Here is a 24,969-nt window from a genome sequence, read left to right as displayed (position 1 = left end):
ATATTTTACACAAAAGTTCTGGAAATATTCTAAGGTACAAATAGTTATTTTCTTCTTTTGGTCTTCATTCACAAAGTAATTTAAGAATAACTGTATACTACAACTGGCTTCTATGACAATAATATATTTTCACAAAAATATATAAATACATTAAAGGCTTTAGAGTCTTAGCTATTTTCAGTTGCTACAGTAAGGTGTTTGTCAAGAAAAAATAAATTATTGTCTGTACTTCGATGATGTTTTACCAGTACTTCCTCTGTGGTTCAGTATTATTCCCCATTAGGATTAATACCATTTTTGTTCTGTTCTTTGATTTTCGTACTTCCTATTCTTTAGCTTACATTCAAAAAGTTTATATTTTAACTTAATATATACTTAATATATTGATCGTTCGAAGTAGTCTGTCTCATACTTAGTCCATTCAGTAAGGAAATCAAAGAAGAGATTTAAACCAGTTGTTTCCTGATTTGTAATCAAAATAGTTATAATAAGATTGTTTATATTGACTGTATATCTGATGTATAAAAAGTAAAATTTATATGGACACTTCATCATGAACCAATTTATTTATTTTGATAGTCTTAAACTATACTTCTTGCCGTATTACTCTTTTATTCAAGTAAGCACTCTGCTGGACTTACTTGATCTTGTTCAAATTAAATAAAAGTCTGGTGGCCTCAGATGAGCAAATGGGCTTCTGGCACCAATAATCTCTCAAAAGTTACTCCTATAAAATTCCAATTTGTATTACTAAACAGATTTGATTTACTAAGGCCTAATGAGCAAAAATTTACAAGACAATTAAAAAATATTTATAAGTGCCATATGTCATTTAGAGCAGAAAAATGTTCCACCATACATGGATTATAGACATGCCTAACACCTACAGAAAATCTAGCAATGGTGATTACTTAATTCATGTGAGAGTAAGCTTGATTTTATTTTTTACCTGTTATAATGAATAAATATGCTATGCAAACAAACTCTAGGTTTTGAAATCTGTTATATAGATACAACATGGAGTTCATTAAATCCTAAATTATTTTCTAGAAAATATTTTCTAAAATGTTTATATTCTGAAATAACTAGTAGTTTTGGTAAGTGAAATGATCAATAATTTATCTAGAAGCTTAATAGCCTTATTCTAAAAGTTTTTATTATATATTTTAGTTGTTGTGATCATACATATGAGGACATTACTTCAGTAATAACGTGTTCATTTTTTCCTTATCTGCATTAAGATTGTGCAATATAACATTTATGTATTTGTTTATTGTTATTATGATTCTTTGATGATTTGTTGGAATAGAATTAGTCAACATATGTTAATTTTATAATTGCTCACAATGTTATTGTTAGATGCTCATGCTTTTTAAATTCATGAGATTAAATACATTCTATACTATACACATAAAGACAGAAACTACTCAGTAGAACACTGTAAATTACACCAGCTGAGCTTTAAATGCTATACAAATGTAGTCTATGAGTAGATTGAACTCTCACATGCTGCAGAAATACAATACTAGATAGGAAAACTGTTCTGAAATTCTAAAGGTGAACAAATGTGGAAAAAAATATAGAACACAAACTGAAAAAAAAAATTGCACAAGGCATATTTCCCCCTTTCTCAAAACAGTTTAGATGCATTTGATCAGTGGCAGCTATAACTATTAATACATAGCTACTTTTTTAAAAAGTTAGAAAAATAAAAACAATTAATTATATTAATCTAAATTCATTTTCTTTGTTGCAAAAATCACTCATGGGCACACCATTTTAAATCACAGCAATAATATTTCTTGATCTTCACTATAATTTCAGCTGTCCTACAGAATTAATTTTAGTATACATGATGGAAAGTCATATTCAGGGTAAAGCATGCATATGTAAAGGAGCAAACATGCTCACAGTAGGCAATTAATTGAATCCTATTACAAGAAATTAATGCTTCAAGATCATTAACATAGATTCTTACCATCAAGTGCTTGAAAACATAGTTTATTCTTAGGCTTTTTCAGACAGTGATAAAGTGGTCAGAATATAGGAAGAATGGGTGGTAATGGAATGAAGGGTACATTTTGAAGCTATAAGTAGACGGAAAAAGTGACAACTGAGTTAGTCTATTCATCTGTTTCAAAACCCAAACTGAAAGTTAGAAAACAGAAGGTATATTTATGTGGGAAGATGCATAGATCTGAGGAAGAAACCACAACTCCAAATGAGTAGGAACAGAATAATACATACAATAATGGATATGATTTCCTAGAGTTACCAGCTGAGTCAACATTTGAATGAATATTTGGAATCTGCAAAATCTGCCAAGGAAACCAACAGTTTGTTAACAATATCAGCAGGATAACAGAGTTATTGATTCCTCCAAGCAGGATTAGTAAGTGTGAGACATAAGAGAGACAGACCTTGCTGACTGACAAATCCTGGGGTACGTAAGAGCCTTCTAAGCCAGAAGATAATTCCTGCTGCACTGGAACTAGAAGAGCTAAATAGTAATATGTGAAGCAACTAAAAAGAAAAATTAGAAAACCCAAACTTCATTCAATTGCAGGATTCATTATGTCAATGTTGTTCTTTTATTGTTGTTCTTTAAATCAGAATCCCTTACTGTCTTTTCATTTCATTTAAAAACATTTATTTCCACCTGTTCCTTGTAAAGTGTCAGCTCTGAAATTGCTGCTGCCCTAGAGAGCAGAGGGGAAATCTTTGCTGAGAAGAAAAACCATGCATTCCAAAAGGTTTAGATGACTGTGAGTTCCCCCTTCTCTTCATTCTCACCAGTATTTTTTTATTTTTCTTTCTAATGATAGTCATCCTAACTGCAATAAAGAAGTATTGTATCTCCTTATGGGTTTTATTTGCATTTCTCTAATAGTTTGCAGTGTTGAGCATTTTCCAAAGATCTATTGGTGCTTTATATGTTTTCCTTAAAAAAAAAAAAAAAAAAAAAAAGTATGTTCAGATCTTTAGCCCATGTTTTTGATCACAGCTAGATGGAGTCCAATATGCCTCACTTATTTGTATGTCAAGTTCCTTTCCCCTATTTGGAAAGTTTTCTGCCATTACTTCTGTGAACAGTTTTTTTAAGTCATCTGCACTCTCTCCTGTTTCTTTATTGACTCTGATCAGTCTTATGTCTTCTTCTTTGCATCTTCTAGCAGCTGCTGGATTGATTTTTTCATGGTCACTTACTATCTTTAAGAAATTTTTCTTTTCCTGGTCACTAATTGTAATCCTATGTTCTATATCTGAAATTCTATTCTTGCATTGGCTCATTCTGCTGTGTAAACTTTCAGTGGAGTTTTTAATCTCTTGGAAATCTGTTTGCATCTGTATTATGTATTCCATTCGTTTCCTATGTTGGGATTTCATCATGTTTGTTGGGATTTCATCATGTTCCTCACATCCTCTATTTTTTTATCTGTGTCCACTCTAGATTTATTAATCTTGTCTTGTACTATGGGCACAATCTCTGCTGTTATCTGAGAAATTATTTCTGATTTCAATTTTTCCAGATCCTCTTTTGTTGCCAGTTCAGGAAATCCAGGTGGTTGAGTATCAGATTGTTCCATCTTATTTCCCTTTGAGGTTGCCTTAGGTGATCTGGAAGTCTGTTTCTTTGTCTTCTCATTTAGACAGATGAAGCCTGCTGGGCCTTTGTTGAGTCAACTTTTTGCTCACTCAGTGGTCTTCAATTCTCAGCAAACCACAGATTTGCCTTTTCTCTGCTTCTCACCAGTACAGTAATTCCTGGGTTCAGAAAAGTGGCCTTCTGGATCCCTGAGCTGACCTTGTCTGGGTGGGCTTCTGGCTGGGGTCTGTGCACACTTGGGATGGTATCTAGGTGTACCTCTCACTGGGTCCCCTATGTAGCTATTGTCTGGGAGGGCCTTTGGCTGGGAGCTGTGGACCCCAGTTCCTGTTATCTGCTCAGGATTCTGGCTAGTGTCTCCATGCACTTATCAATGGTATCAGGGTGAACCTCGGGCTGTTGCTTGTGTGCCCGTGTAGCTCTTTTTCAGGAGGGCTCTTGGCTGTGCCCAGTGGTATGGCGGGCCTCTGGCTGAAGCTTGTGCACCTGTGCAGCTCTTTTCTGGGTGGGCCTTTGGCTTGGGTGGGTGTGTCCAAGCCTCTGGAGTCAGGGCAGAGCCCTGGCTATGATCCACCTGCTAGCCCATGTTTTAATTTAAGTATTGAGTAATTTTATTTTGCTCTGCTTTGTTTTATTATTGTTTGAGTTCCTGATAATTTCTAGATATTAACACTGTTCAAATATATATTTTCTGTATTTTTCCCTATTCTACAGGTAATACTTTGGTGGAGTATCTAGTTTGAAACAGAATTTTGCCCTAGTTGGACTACTGAAATTATTTCCTAATTCATCTTTCTATATTCTTTGCCTAACTTTTCTGTTTCCTCCATGGGCCTACAAGCCATTCTCACAGACACTAGTATGAACTTCAAAATTGAGAGATCTATCATTATGATTTCCATAGCATTCTCTTTATGAATCATCAACACAAAGACTCTCACGAATGATTCCAGAAGCTGATTGTCATTTGTCTGCTTTTCTGCCCTGAGTTTGACTTTCTCTTTCACCTTATGAGAGAATTTTCATAACAGATCTGTTAACTGATGATTGTTTACTTCTCCTTTAAGCTATCTTCTGATTTCTGGGAAGTGTGAAAGCTAGATTGAGAGAATTGTCGCTCTGTAGTAGTCAGGGTCCTCCAGAAAAAGAGAACTAATACCATATAAGAAAAATATAAACAACATATGTGTGTGTGTTTGTGTGTGTGTGTGTACACAGAGATATACAGATATGTAGATAGATATAGACATAGATGATATAGTTTACAGAAAGTAAAATTTATTTTAAGGAATTGGCTGATGCAGTTTTGGAGGTAGGCAAGTATAAATATCTTAGGCATAAGCCAAGGTGAAGAACTAGAAAAGCCAACAATTTAGTTCTAGTCCACAGTCAGAGACCTGAGAACAAAGAGAGCCAATGCCATGCTATCTGAAGGCCAGCAGACTCAAGACTCAGGAAGATCTGATATTTGAGACCAAAGACAGAAAAAAATGTTTAAGGTTGAAGACTGTGAAACAAGAAGTATAAGCTTCCTTGGAGGCAGTTTTACCATTTTGTTTAGGTCTTCAACTGATTGGATAATGCCCACTCATATTATGGAGGGTAATCTATTTTCAATGACTCAAACATTAATATCATCTGAATACAGCCTCATAGAAACACCTAGAATATATTTGACCAGACATCTGGGAAAAACCATAATGCTCTCTACACTTGAAACAACTGCTTATTCCAGCACTCAAACCTAGACCATTCTGTTCAGGTGGCCCTGTTCTTCCTGAATTCCCAATTACATTCTCTTCAGCCTCTGCCCCTCTACAGTACATGGGTCTGCTCTAGTGTAACTCAGAGTGCCAGACAGGTTTGTCTGAGTTTGAACTACAGTTGCAGACAGAGGTCAACTATTTTTCAACACAAGTCATGGGTCTCTGAAGATCAAGGGACAAGAAATAAGAATTAAATCTATAGCAAAGGAGTTTAAATTTTCAGTGGCATCTAAGAGTTTGATTAGCCTCATGTATAAATATGTATTCCTACTCAAGGATTTGTTTTGATTATTTCATCATTTTATCATATCTAAGCCAAACAAAATCAAAGTGCTCTGTGCTTAGTTATCTATATCAATGCTAAGTCTGGAAGAAAATGTACTAATATATTTACAGTTGGTAAGATGACTGACTCTGGTTTCCTTCCTTCTTGTTTCCTGTATGTTTGCATCATTTACTTGTAGAACTAGAGTCATTTTGTGTATAGCATGAAACCATCTAGACATACAAAAATATCCCTCATAGTAGTTCAGTGTGAACATTCCAAAGTTCCATGCCTAGAATTAAATCTTACCTCCACCAGTTAGGATCTGTGTGATGTTGGGAAATTTTCTTAATATTACCATACCTCAGTTCCTCAATAAAAGAGAAATAATTTTAAGTGCACATTTGTTGTAAAGAATATATATAAAAATATGTAAGGCACTTTAAAGTGCCCAGAATAAAGATATTCCTCAGTATGGGTTTATCATTATACTTACTGCAATGATTGTTAAACCTACAAAATATTTGTACTGAAATTAATATCTTAGGACTCTTAGTACTTTACATACATTAATTCCCCAAATAAACTGTAAAATAACTGACCTACTATTCATTTTGAATTTGAGAAAACAAAGGCACAATGAGGTTTACTTGCTCAAGACCATAAAATCAGGGATTTGAACACAGATTGTTTTATAGCAGAGCTCATGCTATTATCAACTGCCTTATTACACTTATAAACTGTGCAACAACTGCCAACATTTATTTTTTAAATAAGCTTGTTCAATTCACTTGCATTCCTTGCTTACTGGAAAATAATGATTTGGCTAGGTGCTCTGCTAGTCGATCATGAGGACTTCAAAGAAAATTAGGACAGTTTCTTGCCTTTTAGTGTTACAGAATAAGGCACAAAATGGAGGAGAAAACTGATTTTATTAGACAATAACAATACTATGATGTTTCACTTACAATAATGTTTTAAATATTAGTAATTTCTGTAAGATTTCCAGCTTTTATACTTGTATATTTTATCTGTTATCTACAATGAAATGTATAAACAATTCAAATGTTTCCTCAGTACAATTTTACTCTATTGAATACAAATAATTTTGATACATTCTTATTATGAAGTTCCCTCAATAGAAATAAATCAGTGTAGGACTGGGGATTTAGCTCAGTGGTTCAACCACCTGCCTCACAAGAGCAAGGTCCCAAGTTCAATCCCTGATACCAGACAAAAAGGAAAGAAAGAAAGAAAAAGAAAGAAAGAAAGAAAGAAAGAAAGAAAGAAAGAGAGAGAGAGAGAGAGAGAAAGAAAGAAAGAAAGAAAGAAAGAAAGAAAGAAAGAAAGAAAGAAAGAAAGAAAGAAAGAAAGAAAGAAAGAAATCAGTGTATTCCGCTCAGTGTCATACCATAATTTTATTTCCCATAGAGACTGAACAAATATGTACTGGCACAGATATAAAATTTACTCCAGTTTTGTTTAATTGTGTATGGCGCTCCTTTATCTAAAGCATCATTAATAATTCTTGACATAATTTGTGCATATTTATTTAATACCAGTAAGATTTTTTTAGAGGTAAGTTTGTATGGTGTTTCCAAATTGTATGTGAATTTATAATAGCAAAGATTCCTTTTATAGCTCCAAATTTTCCCATTGTCATCAACATTTCTTTGGCCTTATTATATTTACTCTCCATTATGCTCTGATGAAAAAACAATGTTTAAAATACATACAAATAATACTAGAACTTTCTAGCATGTTCACAAAATTAATTTTACTTATGAAAGTTACTTATGCAGCCTGAAATAAACCATAAATCAAGAAAAAAATTACGCTCTTGAATATAATACATGTAAGGGACCAGAGAAATATACATAAAAGTAAGACTACAACTTTCAAAATGAGTTTTGGAGAACATTGGTGCAAAAAAACCATTCATTTTTAATTTCACTACCTCTAAAGAAAATATGCACACACAAAACAAGAGAAATATCTGCATCTATTTGAATATTAAAATCATTTACTAATGAGAGACCTATAGTATCAAAAGCAATTCTGGACAACAAATATAAGGCAAGGAACATCACAATTCTCAACTTCAAATTATACTACAATGCTACTGTGATTAAAAACAGCCTGGTACTGGCAAAAATAAGGACCTTGAGAATCAATGGAACATAATAGAAGATGCACAAACAACTGCAAATATGATCAGATATCTTATCTTTGACAAAGGGGGCAAACACCTTCACTGAATCAAAGATAGCCTTTTTAATAAATAGTTCAGGGAAAATTGACTTTCCACATGCCAAAGATTAAACCCACACCCATATCTCATACCATGCACTAAACTAAAATTGAAATGGATCAAATGTCTAAATATCAAAAGAGAAACACTTAATCTGCTGGAAGATAGAAGAGGTAATACTATTGAAGATGTAGGTGTAGACAATGGCTTTATAGACAATGCCCTGATCACACAGGAAATATTACAAAAAGTCAACAATTGTGATAGCATTGAATCAAAAAGCTTTCCCACAGCAGAAGAAAGCACCAACAGAGTGAAGAGACAATGCACACAGTGGGAAAATAAATGTTACCAGCTACTCTTCTGTAAAGGACTAAAATCTAGAATATATAAAGAATTCAAAAAAGCAGACCCTCAAATTTAAAAACCCAATCCAAAAATGGGCATCTGAAATGCCCATCTGAAATGTGGAGTCTCCTGTGGGCTCTCAGAGCTGACACTCCTGTGGATACTCAGAGGAGAAACAAATCACCCATGTTCATTCTGGTGAGGGTGCAGAGTGTTGGGCGGTGTCTCATGAATGTCTGAAGTGCCATGCAGAAGAGTCAGCCATTATTCCTTGCTGCTTAACCAGGCAGAGGACTGGCCTCTTGTATTAGGCAGGGACTGTGTCCAGGGCTCTGGCTGAATGCAAAGTGGAGACTGTGCTGTGCCCAGGTTGTTTGAAACATTCTTGGGTAAAAGCAAGTTGCCCTGGGACTGGTATTAGATGTCAGACAGAGACTCAGCCAGGTCTAGAATTGGAGCAGAACAGTGAGAGGTCAAGTGTACCTGGGGTGCAGAGTAAAGACTCATACTGGACCAGTGTTAGCTTGGGATAAATTGCAGGCTCTCAGCAGTGACTCAGGTGTGCTCAGGCTCCAATATTGAAAACTCCCAACACAAAAACAGTTGATTATTTATCTGCTCAGAGCAGCTCCCTGGACACTCACCCCTGATGTGTGCTGGCAAAAACTGCTGCCAGGCTGCAGGGTTGTGTTTGGAAAAGGAATGATAAGGCAAAGATGCTGTATACCCCAAATCTGTGTGTTTGACTCTGTGTGGCTTGACTCTGCCGTGCTGCTTGGATCCCACCAGCTATTTGGGAACTTCTCAAAATGGCAGTTCCTGTGTTGGGCGTGGGCTGAGGCCCCATGAACAGGCTTGTTGAACAGCTTCGCCTCTTTTGTTTTCTTTTCTTTTTAATTCTTTTATTGGTACATTTTAGGTATACAATACATTTACATTTATCATTGGGTGCTTGTACCTGTACATGATGAATTTTGGTTCTTATTGTTTTCCCCATTACCTGTGCGCCCTTCAACCCCTCCACCCTTCCCTATTTACAAAGATTTTGTATCCATTTTTTTTTTCTTTTCTCATAATTTTTCCTTTCCCTTCTTCCCTTTCCTGTTCCACTCCCAACACCCCTACAACTTTGGACCTTTTCGTATTTCAAATTATCAATTATTCATTTTAATCATTTTCATCCTTATTTACACTTTCAGTTTCTCACACTAGAGAAATTATTTGGTAATTATGCTTGTGTGCCCTATTTATTTCACTTAAGAGTATGACCTCAATATGCATCCATTTAGCTATAAATGTCTCTAGTTTCTCATTCATAATGGCTGAGTAATACTCCATTTAAAAAAAAAAAAAAACACATATTCTTTATCCAGCTTCCAGTTGATGGGCATTTGGGCTGCTTCCAAGCTTTAGCTATTACAAACTGTGCCACTATAAACATAGGTGTACATATATCACTGTGGTATGATTCTTTTAATTCTTTGGGGAAGATACCCAGCAGGGGAATAGCTGGGTCAAACTCTAGCCCTAGTTTTTTGAGGTATCTCCATACTGATTTCCACAGTGGTTGCACCAGTCTGCACTCCCACCAACAATGGAGAAGGGTTCCTTTCTCTCCACACCCATGCTAGCATTTCTTATTGGTTGATTTCTTGAAAGCAGCCATTCTACGTGGGATGAAGTGGAATCTCAGTGTTGTTTTCATCTGCATCTCTCAAATGATCAGCGATGTTGAACATTTTTTCATATATTTATTTGCTGCTTTTAATCCTTTTTCTGACAAATGTCTGTTCATTTCGGATGCCCATTTTTGAATTGGGTCTTTGAATTTGGGGGGGTCTGATTTTTTAAAATTCTTTATATATCCTCGATAGTAGACCTCTGGGGTACAGCTGCTTAAAATTTCTTCCCACATTGGAGGTAGTCTCTTAGCTCTGTTGGTGGTTCTCTTGCAGTGCAGAAGCTTTTTAATAAGATGAGATCCTAGTTGTTGATTCTTTGTGCTACCTCCCGTGCTACTGAGGATTTTTTCATAAAGTCTTTTCCTATGCCAATGTCATCAAGAGTTCTCCTAAATTATCTTCCAGCAAGTTTAATGTTTCTGTCTTAATAGTTAGATCCTTAATCCACTTCCATCTTAGTTTAGAGCACGATGGTAAGTATGGGTCTAGTTTTAATCTTTGACAGATTGAAATCCAGTATTTCAAACACCATTTATTAAATAAGCTATCTTTCCTCCGATAAGGGTGGTTGGCTCTTTTGTCAAAGATGAGATGGCTGGAGTATGTCTGGAGTTGTTTCTGTATCTTCTAATCTATTCCACTGATCCTTGGGTCTGTTTCTTTGACAGTGCCATGCTGTTTTTATCACAGTAAATTTGTAGTACAGTTTCAAGTTGGGGATTGTGATACCCCCAGCCATGTCTCTGTTGCCTAGAATTGCTTTTGCCCTTCTAGGTCTCTTCTGATTCCAAATGAATTTTTGGATTGTTTTCTTTAGTTCTGTGAAGTATATTGTTAGAATTTCAATTGGAATTGCATTAAATCTATACAGTAGTTTTGGAAGTATGGTCATTTTCACTATATTGGTGCTTCCTACCCAGGAACAAGGGATATCTTTCCATTTTCTTATATCCTCTTCAATCTCCTATTTCAGAGTGCTGTAATTTTCAGTGTTGAGGTCTTTTCATTCCTTTGTTAGGTTGAGTCCTAGATATTTCATTTTTTTAGATGCTATTGTAAAAGGAATTAATTCCCGAATTTCTCTCTCAATGAATCTGCTATTTGCATATAAGAAGGCTATTTTATTTTTTGAGTGTCATCTTGTATCCAGCTACTCCACTGAATCTGTCAATTAGGTCTAGAAGAATTTTGACCAAGTTTTTTGGTTCTTCTTCTTTTTTTTTTTTCTGTTAAATTCTTTTATTGGTACATTTTATGTACACAACACAATTACATTTCTCATTGGGAATTGTACCTTTACATAATGCATCTTGGTACTTATTTTTTCCCATTGTTAGCCCTCCCTTTACCCCCTCCACCCTTCCCTATTTACAAAGACTTTATTTCCATTTTTTTCATTTCTCATCATTTTTTCCTTTCCCTTCTTTCCTTTCCCCTGCCCCCTCCCACTACCCCTACCCCTTTGGACCTTTTCTTCCTATTTTACATTATCGATTATTCATTCTAATCATTGGTACATTTTAGGTATACAATATAATGACATTCATCATTGGAAATTTGCACCTTTACATAGTCTCTCTTGGTTCTTATTTTTCACCCTTGCCCAGTCCTCCCTTCAACCCCTCTAGTCCTCCCTATTTACAAAGATTTTGTTCCTATTTTTCCATTTTCTCATATTAAACCCATTCCCTTCTATCCTTTCCCCTAGCCCTCCCACTTCCTTCCCCTTTGCCCCTTTTCTTCCTATTTCACATTACCTATTATATGTTTTAGTCCTTATTTACACTTTCAGTTATTCACACCAGAGAAACTACTTGGTATTCATACATTTGTGCCCTATTTATTTCACTTAAGAGTATCACCTCAATGTGCATCCACTTAGCTATAAATGTCTCTAATTTCTCAATTTTATGGCTGAGTAATACTCCATTTTATTAAAAAACCACATTTTCTTTATCCAGGCTCCAGTTGATGGGCATTTGGGCTGTTTCCAAGTTTTAGCTATCACAAACTGTGCTGCTATGAACATGGGTGCACATATATCACTGTGGTATGATTCTTTTAATTCTTTGGGGAAGATCCCCAGCAGTGGAATGGGGGGTCAAATGGGACTTCCAATCATAGTTCTCGGAGGTATTTCCATACTGATTTCCACAGTGGTTGCACCAGTCTACACTCCTACCAGCAGTGGAGCAGGGTTCCTCTTTCCCCACAGCCCTGCCAGCATTTGTTATTGGTTGATTTCATGATAGCAGCCATTCTTTCTAGAATGAGGTGGAATCTCAGCATTGTTTTCATTTGCATCTCTCAAATGAAAAGTGATGTTGAACATTTTTTCATGTATTTATTTGCTATTTCTACTTCTTTGTCTGAGAAATGTCTGTTCATTTCAAATGCCTATTTTCAGATTGGGTCTTTAAATTTGGTAAGTCAGATCTTTTTAAGTTCTTAATAGATTCTAGATAGTGGACCTTTGTCTGAGGAAAAGCAGGTGAAGATTTTTTCCCACATTGTAGATTGTCTCTTCACACTGCTGGTGGTTTCTCTTGCTGTGCAGTAGCTTTCTAATAAGAAGAGATCCCACTTGTTGACTGTTTGTGCTAATTTAAGGGCAACTGAGGTTTTGTTCATAAAATCTTTTCCTACACTGATGTCATCAAGAGTTCTACCTAACTTATGTTCCAACTGGTTCAGAGTTTCTATTTTAATATTTAGATATTTAATCCATTTCTATTTCAGTTTAATGCATGGCAAGAGATATTGGTCTAGTTTTAATCTTTGGCAAGTTGAAGCCCAATTTTTCCAGCACCATTTATTAAAGAGGCTATCTTTCCTCCAGTGATGGAATTGGATCCTTTATAGAAAATGAGATGGCTAAGTGTATCTGGCGTTGTTTCTGGACCTTCTAATCTGTTGCACTGGTCCTCGGGTCTCTTTCTTTGCCAGTACCATACTGTTTTGATCAAAGTAGCTTTGTACTGTAGTTGCAGGTTGGGGATTGTGTTCCCCCCTGCCATGTCTCTGTTACCTAGAATTGCTTTTGCTATTCTGGGTCTCTTCTTGTTCCAAATGAATTTTTGGATTGTTTTCTCAAGGTCCATGAAGTATGCCACTGGAATCTCAATCAGCATTGCATTGAATCTATATAGCAGTTTTGGAAGTATGGCCATTTTCACTATATTAATCCTTCTTACCCTGGAGCAGGGTATGTCTCTCCATTTTCTGATATCATCTTCAATCTATCTTTTCAGAGTGCTATAATTTTCAGAGAAGAGGTCTTTGATTTCTTTTGTTAGGTTGATTCCTAGGTATTTCAGGTTTTTGGATGCTATTGTGAAAGGAATTATTTGCCCTATTTCTCTTTCAGTGAGTCTGTCATTTGTGTAGAGGAAAGCTATTGATTTTTGTGTGTTGACCTTGTAACCAGCTACTTGATTGAATTTGGTTATTAAGTCTAGAAGACTTTTGGTGGAGTTCTTGGGGTCTTCTATATAGAGTATCATGTCATCTGCAAATAATGACTATTTGACTTCTTCATTTCCTATCTTTATTCCTTTTATTTCTTTCTCTTGTCTAATTGCCATGGCTAGTGTTTCCAAAAGTATATTGAACAAGAGTGGTGGTAGTGGCCATCCTTGTCTTCTTCCTGATTTTAGTGTGAAGGATTTCAGTTTTTGACCATTTAGTATGATATTGGCTGTTGCTTTTTCATAGATGGCTTCTATCAGTTTGAGGTAGAGACCATCTATTCCAATTTTTTGTAGGGTTTTTATCATAAATGCATGTTGAATTTTGTCAGATGCTTTTTCTGCATCTATGGAGATAATCATATGGTTTTTGTCTTGGCTCTATGGAAATAGTGTATTATATTGATTGATATGTGTATGTTGAACCATCCCTGCATCCCTGGGATGAATTCCTCTTGATTAGGGTGTATGATCTTCTTGATGATATTCTGCATTCTAGATGTCAGTATCTTATTAAGGATTTTTGCATCTATGTTCATTAGTGAGATTGGCCTATAGTTCTCCTTTTTGGTTGGGTCTTTCTCTACTTTGGGGATCAAGGTGATGCTTGCTTCCAGGAATGAATTTGGGAGTATTGCTTACCTTTCAATTTCATAGAAGAGTTTAAAGAGTAGTGGCAGTACTTCCTCTCTAAATGCCTTGCCAAATTCATCAGTGAAGCCATCAGGGCCCAGAAATTTCTTAGTTGATAAGTTTTTAATTATGTTTTCAATTTTATTGGTTGATATTGGGTTGTTTAGAATTTTTAGGTCTTCTTCATTCAACTTTGATAATTTATATGTATCTAGGAATCTGTCCATTTCTTCTGTGTTTTCCATCTTATTGGTGTATAGCTTCTGGGAGTAGGTATTGATGATGCTCTGGATTTCTGCTGGGTCTGTTGTAATTTCACCCCCTTCATTCCTAATTGCATGGATTTGGGCCTTTTCTTTCCTTTTTCTGACAAGGTTGCCTAAAGGTTGGTCAATTTTGTTGATTCTTTTGAAGAACCAACTCTTGGCTTCATTGATTTTTTTGTATCATTCATTTAGTGTCCATTGCATTGATTTCTCCTCTGATCTTCATAATTTCCTCCTTTGTATGAGCTCTGGGGTTGTCATGCTCTTCTTTTTCAAGAAGCTTGAGGTTCAGCATCAGGTTGTTTAATTGGGCTCATTCTGTTTTCCTAATGTGCGTATTCACTGCTATGAATTTCCCTCATACTACTGCTTTCATTGTGTCCCATAGATTCCGATATGTTGTATTGTCATTGTCATTTAATTGAAGGAACTGTCTGATTTCTTCTTTAATTTCCTCTGTGTCCCATTGGGTATTCAGAAGTGTGTTGTTCAATTTTCACCTGGTTATGAAATTTTTTGAGTTTCTTTTGCTATGGATCTCTAATTTCTTCACACTATGGTCTGATAATATACAGGGGATAACTTTTATTCCTTTGCACTTAGTTAAACATGTTCTATGTGTGAATATGTGGTCTATTTTGGAGAATGACCCATGTGCAGCTGAGAAGAATGTATATTCTGATTTTGTGGGGTAGAAGACTCTGTAAACATCTGTTAAGATCATTTGTTCAAGAGTTCGATTGAGTTCTAGTATTTCATTACTTATTTTTTGTCTAGTTGATCTATCTATTTGTGACAGTGGAGTGTTGATGTCCCCCACTACAATTGTATTAGTGCATATATGACTTTTCATGTCCATTAGTATTTGTTTTATATAGTTGGGCACACTAGTGTTTGGTGCATAGATATTTATGATTGTCATCTCTTCCTCTTGGATTATTCCCTTTACAAGGATGTAGTGTCCTTCCTCATCTCTCTTAATCAGTGTTGGTTTGAAATCTACTTGATCTGCCAAGAGGATAGCTACTCCTGCTTTTTTTTGAGTTCCTGACACATGGAGTATTGTTTTCCACCCTTTAACTTTCAGTCTATGAGTTTCCTTTTGAATTAAGTGTGTTTCTTATATGTAGCATATTGTTGGATTTTGCTTCTTGACCCATTCTGCCAGTCTATTTCTTTTGATTGGTGAATTGAGACCATTAACATTGATGGTTATAACTGAAACGTATTGACTTGTCATTGCCATGACTTTTTCTTTTTGTTGGGTTCTCCCCCTTTACATTTAATTTCTTGTCATGCCAGATGGGCTCATTCTGCTTTGCTTCCTGGGGTTGTGATCCTCGATATCTGTTCCTAGAATATTGTGCAACATTTTTTGGAGTGCTGGTTTGGTATTCACGAAGTTCCTAAGGTGCTCTCTGTCATGAAAGTATCTTATTTCTCCATCCATTTTGGAAGATAGTTTTGCAGGGTCCATCAATCTGGGTTGGAGGCTGTTTGCTTTTGGGGCTTGGAATATGTCACTCCAAGCTCTTCTTGCCTTGATGGTTTGTGTTGAGAAGTTGGCTGTGATTCTGATGGGCTTTCCTTTGTATATGATTTGTTTCTTTTCTCTAACTGCTTGTAGAACTTTTTTCTTCTGTTGAGTTTCTGGAATCTTAACAGTTATATGCCTATGTGTAGATTTTTTTTGATCTATTCTATTTGGAGTCCTATATGCCTCACTCATCTGTATGTCAAGTTCTTTTTCCCTGCTTGGGAAGTTTTCTTCCATTACTTCTGCAAAGAGTTTTTTAGGTCATCTGCACTCTCTCCTGTTTCTTCATTGACTCCAATCAGTCTTATGTTATTCTTCTTTGCATCATCTAGCAGCTGCTGGATTGATTTCTCATGTTCCCTTATAATTTTGAAGCAATTTTTCTTTTCCTGGTCATTAATTGCAACCTTATCTTCTATATCTGAAATTCTGTCCTCACATTGGCTCATTCTGCTGTGTAGACTTTCAATGGAGTTTTTCATCTCCTCGAAATCTATTTGCATCCATTTTATGGATTCCATTTGTTTCCTATGTTGGGATTCCATCATATTCCTCAGCTCCTCTTTAGATTTATTAATCATGTCTTGCACTAGGAGCACAATTTCTCCTCTTATCTGAGAAATTATTTCTCATTTCATTTTTTCTAGATCCCCTTTTGTTGCCAGTTCAATGGGTCCAGGTGGTTGAGTATCAGATTTTTCCATCTCATTCCCCTTTGGGGTTGCTGTAGGTGATCTGTAAGTCTGGTTTTGAGACTTATTTTATGTCTTTTCTCATTTCAACTGGGGGGCAGGTGGTGCTGTTAGCACCCATGTGAATCTCCTCCTCTGAGCTGGGAGAGGTGGGACAGGGGCTGGCAGTGGCAGTAGGGATGGTGGCCTGGAAGCCCCTTCCTCTGGGCCAGCAGTGGCGGGACAGAAGGCAACCCAAAAGCCCTTTCCTCTGGGCTGGGAGCAGTGGGAGGGATGGTGGCCCAGAAGCTCCTTTGTCTGGGCCAAGAGTGGTGGGACAGAAGGCATCCCAAAAGCCCTTTCTCAGAAGCCCCTACCTCTGGGCCAGGAGCAGCGGGATGGATTGCAGCCTGAAAGTCCCTTCCTCTGGGCTGGGAGTGGCAGCAGGAATGGTGACCAGGAAGCCCCTTCATCTGGACCAGGAGCAGTGGGACGGCAGCTCAGAAGCCAGTACCTCTGTGCCAGGGGTTCTTCTATGTAAAGTATCATATTATCAGCAAGTAATAACAGTTTAACTTCTTCCTTCCCTATCTTTATTCCTTTTATTTCTTTCTCTTTTCTAATTGCTATGGCTAATGTTTCCAGAACAATATTGAATAGGAGTGGTGACAGTAGGCGTCCTTGTCTTGTTTCTGATTTTAGCGTGAAAGTTTTCAGTTTTTGACCATTTAGTATGATGTTGGCTGTTGGTTTTTCATAGATAGCCGTAATCAGGTTGAGATAAAGAGCTTCTGTTCCAATTTTCTGTAGGGTTTTTATCATGAATGGGTGTTGGATTTTATCAAATGCCTTTTCTGCATCTATTGAGATGATCATATGTTTTTTGTCCTTGACTCTGTTAATATAGTGTATTACATTTATTGATTTATGGATGTTGAACCATCCTTGCATCCCTGGGATAAATCTGACTTGGTCAGGGTGTATGATCTTCTTGATGACACTCTGTATTCTGTTTGCCAGTATCTTGTTGAGGATTTTTGCATCTATGTTCATTAGGGAGATTGGTCTGTAGTTCTCTTTTTGAGTTGGGTCTTTCCCTGGTTTTGGAATCAAAGTAACACTTGCTTCCAGGAATAAATTTGGAAGCCTTGCTTCCCTTTCAATTTCCTTGATGAATTTAAAGAGTAATGGCAATAGTTCTTCTTTAAATGTCTTGTAGAATTCAGCAGTGAAGCCATCAGGATCTGGGCTTTTCTTTGTTGGTCACTTTTTTATTACATTTTCAATTTCACTCATTGTTATTGAAGTGTTTAGGATTTCTATATCTTCTTCATTTAACTTTGACCATTTGTATGTATCTAGGAATCTGCCCATTTCTTTTGGGTTTTCCATTTTATTAGAGTACAAGTTCTCAAAGTAAGTATTGATGATCCTCTAGATTTCTGCTGAGTCTGCTGTGACTTCACCCTTTTCCTTCTTAATTGCATGGATTTGAGCCTTTTCTTTCCTTTTTTTCATAAGGTTGGCTAAAGTTTTATTGATTTTATTTATTCTTTCAAAAAAACAACTCTTTGATTCATTAATTTTTGGTATCATTCTCTTATTCTCCATTGCATTAATTTCTGCTCAGATCTTTATAATTTCCTTTCTTGTATGATCTTTGCATTTGTTATGCTCTTCTTTTTCTAGGAGCTTGAGTTTCTCCATTAGGTTATTTAACTGAGTTCTCTCCATTGTCCTAATATGGGCATTCACTGCTATGAATTTCCCTCCTAGAACTGCTTTCCTTGTGTCCCATAGATTCCTGTATGTTGTACTGGCATTATCATTTACTTGTAGAAACTTTCTAATTTCTTCTTTAATTTCTTCTGTCACCCATTGGTTGTTCAGGAGGATGTTATTCAACTTCCATGTGTTTGTGGGAGTTTTGCAGTTTCTCATGTTATTGACCTCCAATTTTATTGCAATATGGTCTGATAATACACAGGGGATAACTTCAATTCTTTTACATTTACTTAGACAGGTCCTATGAGCTGGCATGTGATCTATTTTGGAGAATTACCTGTGTGCAGCTGAAAAGAATGTGTGTTCTGATTTTGTGGGGTGGAATACTCTGTAAACATCTATTAAGTCCATTTGTTCAATAGCTTTGTTCAGTTCTAGAATTTCATTGTTAACTTTTTTTCCAGATCATCTATCTATTTGTGATAGAAGGGTGTTGAGGTCCTTCACTACTGTTGTATTAGCGTTTATTTGGTTTTTCACGTCCATTAATATTTGTTTTGTATAGTTGGCGGCATTCGTATTTGGTGTATATATATTTAGGATTGTCATCTCATCCTCATGGATTGTTCCATTCACAAGGATGTAGTGACCGTCTTTGTCTCTCTTAATTAGTTTTGGTTTGAAATCTACTTAGTCTGCAAATAAAATTGCTACTCCTGGTTTTTTCTGGGTTCCTGTGGCATGGAGAACTGTTTTCCATCCTTTTACTTTCAGTCTATGAATTTCTTTTTGAGTTAGGTGTGTTTCTTGTATACAGCATATTGCTGGATTTTGCTTCTTAATCCATTCTGTCAGTCTACTTCTTTTGATTGGTGAATTGAGGCCATTAACATTGATAGTTATAATTGATAGATATTGACTCATCCTTGTCATGATGTTTTCTGTTGTTGGCTATTTTATTTCTTATTTTCCCCCTTTCCCTTTAGTGTCTTACCTTGTCTGGTGGCTTCCCTCTGTTGGGCCTCATGGAGTTGTGACTTTCATTGTCTTTTTCTAGGATATTGTTTAGAATTGTTTGGAGTGCTGGTTTGGTGTTCATGAAATTTCTCAGGTGTTCTTTGTCATGAAAGTGTCTAATTTCCCCATCGATTTTGAAAGATAAATTTGCAGGATACAGTGCTCTAGGTTGAAAGTTATTTTCTTTTAGGGCTTGAAATACTTCACTCCAGGCTCTCCTTGATTTTAGGATTTGTGTTGAAAAGTCTGCTGTGATTCTGATGGGCTTTCCTTTGTAGGTGATTTGTTTCTTTCCTCTAACTGCCTGTAGAATTTTGTCTTCTCTTGGGTTTCTGGAATCTTGAATATATGTCTAGGTGTAGAATTTTTTTGATCATGGCTAGTTGGAGTTCTATATGCCTCACTTATCTGTATGTCCAATTCTCCACCTCTGTCTGGGAAGTTTTCTACTCTTACTTGTGTGAACAGTTTTTTTATGTCAATTGTACTTTCTCCTGTTCTTTTGTGGACTCCTATGAGTCTTATGCTATTCTTCTTTGCATCATCTAGCAGCTGTTGGATTGAATTCTCATGGTCTCTTATCATCTTTAAGAAATCTCTGTTTTCATGATCCTTAACAACAATCCTGTCTTCTATATCTGATATTTATCTTCAGATTCTCTTAATCTGCTATGAATGCTTTCAGTGGAGTTTCTAATCTCCTGAATATCTGTTAGAATCTGTTTCATGGATTCCATTTCTTTCTTATGTTGGGTGATCATAGTTTCCATTTCTTTTTTATGCTTGGTATTCATGGCTTCCAGCATGTTTCTGATCTCATCTACTTTCTTATCTTTTTCTGTTCTAGTGCCTCTAATCTTGTCTTTCACTCTGCTCACCATGTCTGTAGTTATCTGCGAGATTATTTTGGATTTGAATTTTTCTGGAGCCTCATGCATCTATTTTGTTGCTTCCTGTGCTATCAGTTCAGGGTGTCCAGGTGGTTGATTATCGGACTTTTCCACCTCATTTCCCCCAGAATTTGCCTTTTGTGGGGTGGAAGCCTGAGTTTGTGCCTTGCTTAAATGTCTTCTCATTTTTGTTTTTGGTACTGTCCTTGCTTTAATTCCTGGGTTGATATTTAAAAATTGCTTAATGTAGGTATCTTTGTTGCTTGTGTTTAAAACCCTTGTGGAATGATTGCTTTTCAGAAGTGTCTTCCAGATATAGCTGATATTTAGGTTTTGAAACTCTAGTGACTCTGAGAATATTCCATTTTCATTATATCAGGAAGGAAAATTGATTAAATCCATCACAACATCTTAGCCAAAATGATACAATCAGCAATACCATAGCATCAAGTGCAGCTTAGAAAATGACAATTTGTGGTAGTTATTAATCTATCACATTTAACTATGTGAATTAAATCAAAACTGAGGACCAACCCAACATATATTTATAGTGAATAGACTCTTCAATATAGTAACTTCAGGATAGGGAGTTAAAAGGTTTTGGGGAGGGAGAGACAGGTAGAAAGATCCTGAAAGATTAGTAGTGAGGCCAGAAGACACAGGAAGATCACACAAACTCTAAGAAATTGTTAAATGCAAAAGGAAAAGGCAAAATGAAAGCACAAAGATGTGAACAGAACCACCTAACAGGAATAGGGATGCTAGATACTGTATTTACTTTCCTTTAAAACTAATGATAATCAAAAGAAGGAAAAAGAAAAGAAAAATAAAGGAGAAATCTGAATTCAGTCCAGGAAGGAACAAATAGGAAGATGAAGAGCAATGTGGGACAGCAAGAGAATGAATGAGAGAGAGAAAGAAAAGATAAAAGAAAGAAAAAAAGAAGAGAAAAGTAAAAATTTGAAAAGAGAAGAAAAAAGTAAAAATTAAGAATTAAACATAAGAGAAAAAATTTTTTTCTTTTTTGAAAATAACAAAAAATAAAAATGAAGGGCCTCCTTCAGGGTATGTCTCTGCTGTCACAGTAGGCAATGTAGGCAGCTGTGTGCATATACAAGTCAATGAGTCTCAGCAAGCCAGAAGCAGACCTGTGAGATTCAGGCAGATTTCTGGCTGCTAGTCCCAAGTTGAGCTCTCTGTCCTCTTGCAGGGTTGAACTCTGCAAAGTTATACTGCAGGTTCTAGTTGCCCTTCCCCTGAAAATAATGCAGATTTTGATGGGAGGTGATGATCCCAGGTGGTGATCCCTCCAACTTACCAAGTATGGTGGTCTGGTATGCTTTTGTTGTAGAAATTCTCTTTACTTTTCTGCTGAGCTTCAGTTTTCATCTAGGAGCCAGAGAGCCCCTGTTTCTGCTACTAACTTCTGCTCTATCTTGTGGTGCTCAGGACAAGGGCTTTTATAATCCCCTGTATCTCTGTAATGTGGAACCAGGTAGCAGAAGAACCAGGAGGCCAGAGGCAGGGTGGGGGGTGTTGACTCAAATGACAGGGGTGGAGGGGAGCGGGACTGGGCCTTGCAGGCACCCGCATGGCTAAGCGGAGCCCGGAACAGAGCTGGGGGCTTCTTGCTGCCTGGCTCCTCAGCTTGCACTGGTTGGTCGCGCCGAGCGGAGTGCAGGATGGGCCTGCTTCTCCTCTTTTAAGAGCCTATGCATATGTTTTGTTTGATCCACAAATCTGTTCTTTCAAAAAAAATTTTCTTTGCATAAGAGTGCATGTCCCTCCCCTTTTTCCAGTTACTTCTGTTTTAGTTGTTCTTCCCTGAGTCTCTCCTAAATTACTCTTCCTCTATTGAACCCTCCACCATTTTGTTTTCGATATTACCCCTTAAGGAGAATATGATTGAGTTTTTAAAAAGAATTAAATGCAGTTCTTTTTATATTTCTTTGACAGAAGGTGTGTGTGTGCGTGTGTGTGTGTGTGTATCCTACTTGTTTTCTCTATTTACAGTCTTGTTAAATGTATTCTTTTATCTTAATCTTTGGGACTAAACAAATAATATCTATCACTTTACAACTCATGTGAACTTTCCTTACTTTCAATTTTTACTTTAGAAGTTATAGTATCTGTTCTTAATTTTTCAGATTAAACTGATTTAGCACCTTCAGATGATTGTATAAATCCAGAACCATCTTAAATCAGATTTAAAGCATAAAGATCTCTTGTATAACCAGCTGATTCTAGGATACAGCTTGATATATAATTCATATTGCTCCTGTCTACTTTAAATTCACCCTAATGGTGTAGTTCTTTGTATTTCAAACTTATTTAAGAATAGATCTAATCAGAAACTGAAAGTATAAATAAGGACCAAATGTATAATAGATAACGTGAAATAGGAAGAAAAGGGGCAAAGGGGAAGGAAGAGGGGGGGCTAGGGGAAAGGATAGAAGGGAATGGGCTTAATATGAGAAAATGGAAAAATAAGAACAAAATCTTTGTAAATAGGGAGGACTGGAGGGGTTGAAGGGAGGGTTGGGCAAGGGTAAAAAATAAGAACCAAGAGAGACTATGTAAAGGTGCAAATTTCCAATGATGAATGTCATTATATTGTATACTTAAAATGTACCAATTATTAGAATGAATAATCGATAATGTAAAATAGGAATAAAAGGTCCAAAGGGGTAGGGGTAGTGGGAGGCACAGGGGAAAGGAAAGAAGGGAAAGGAAAAAATGATGAGAAATGGAAAAAATAGAAATAAAGTCTTTGTAAATAGGGAAGGGTGGAGGGCGTGAAGGGAGGGCTAGGAATGGGGAAAAAATAAGAACCAAGATGCATTATATAAAGGTACAATTCCCAATGAGAAATGTAATTGTGTTGTATACCTACAATGTACCAATAAAAGAATTTAATACCAAAAATAAAATAATAGATCTGATCAAATTATAGAATTGTGACATTTATCCTGTTCACTTTGAAGGAAAATTCCATTTGGTCCTTTTCATTTCCGCCATCAACAAATTAAACTCAGGACGGGCATCTTTGTTTGCACTCTAGGTCTCATTTTTCCTTTGTCATATAATTTCTTATTTTCTTCTCAGTTCCAGAATGTTTGAAATATTTTGAAAAGTTAGCCTATATACTTGGTTTAGAAGGAGTATTTAGGTACCGAAAATTCCCTTGTAAATATTTTTATTATTGCTCACTGAAATTTCTATGATATTGAGAGGAAACTCCTCGAGTCCTAGGCTAATTTTGGTCCATCTCTCCCTTTTCTTGTCATATATAACTCTAGAATATTCATTAAGCAATTATTAAAGGTTAACTTATTATTATTTTTCTTTTAAAATTCTTTTGGCATTGCTCTTCACTAGAATTTAAGTTGAGATCAACCACATCAATACTGGTAATCATTGGAAGGATTTTCTAGAGCTCAATATCTTCCTATAATGGCAAACAGATTTTCTTCTTCTTTCCAAAACACATGCCCCCTTTTTTTTAATCTCTTAAGGATATTAAATCTCAGTTCACTTTCAAAACAAAGTGAGTTATAATCTTGAGTTAAATGAATGATTAAGTATTTTCTAATCTGACAATTTTTCAGTAATTCAAAAACTACCTGAAGACAAAAATAATACATTTTCTTAAAGTAAAATTGAGAGGCTGTGAGAACAAAAATAATGTATTTTCCACCAAAATAAACTGAAAAAATATTGTATACCAATATATAACACTTTCCAGAGTAATTGCAGTGATATAACATATATCATGTACTAATTAAAGTATGTTTTGTAAGAACTTCATACTTATAGGGTGAAAGCTGTGTTACTTGGCATGCATGTGTGTTCCAAAAATTGGACCAGTTGTTATAATAAGAATAGCGGCTGTTTTTCAGAAAGCTTATCTTTTCCCTTTCATTGGGAAAGTGAATATTTCTTAGTTGATAGCCTTTCCCCTACTTCTCATTTGTAGAAAAGAAAGATGATTCCCTAAACACAAATAGTAAAAAATCAATATATTTGTGAAGTCAACTTGCAATAACTTACGGAAAAGTCATTGAGGGAAAATAAAAAATAAAAATAAAAATTTAATTCTCCATAAAATTCTTTAAATGTTTTATTCAATCTCTTTACACGCTGTTTTAGGATCTCCATTCTTGTCCATCTTTCATAGTCATATAACTGTGATTTTAGGACTTAAACATTAAATATCTAAGTCACATGTTCCAAAGATTTATTTCATTTTAACATTCTTTAGGTTAACAACCTCAACCCATACATTCACTTTCTACTTGTCACCTCTTTCCATTTCAGGCTACTGCTGCTTTAGGTAGCTCCTACATCCCTTTCAAATTTCTTTGAACATACAAATCAGACCTAGTCTGTAGTCTGTCAGGCAAAAGTATTCTAACATCTTCTAGCTACAAAGAAGTGATTCTATTTCCCATTTATCCATTTTGTGTACTATAGACTATGATGCTTCCTATTTCAAAATAAAAGTGTTAATGTAAGTAAACACTGTATTCTCTTGATGTACATTATTTTAACAAGTGGAGTAAAAAATTCAACTTGTTCCTGATTTATATATTTTGAATTACTGGAGTATATAGCAACTGGGTTCTAAATATCAGAATCATGAAACATTATTATAGCTTTCCAGTTTACTGGCAACATGCACACTAAATGTGTTTATGAGCATTTTAAGAAATTCTGAAGTTACAATGTGAAAAAAAAACTTTAGGAATTTTGCCAAACATTCCATGTTTTGGCTAATATTCAAGAAGAGCTTTATCTGGCACAATTTTATTACCCATTCTGCCCGCCATTGATTTGCCTTTGAA

This window comes from Heterocephalus glaber, unplaced genomic scaffold (assembly GCF_053883595.1).
Source record: "Heterocephalus glaber isolate CG9 unplaced genomic scaffold, H.glaber_assembly_v1.0 deba00000546, whole genome shotgun sequence".
Classification (NCBI taxonomy): Eukaryota; Metazoa; Chordata; class Mammalia; order Rodentia; family Bathyergidae; genus Heterocephalus; species Heterocephalus glaber.
This window is presented reverse-complemented; position numbering follows the sequence as displayed.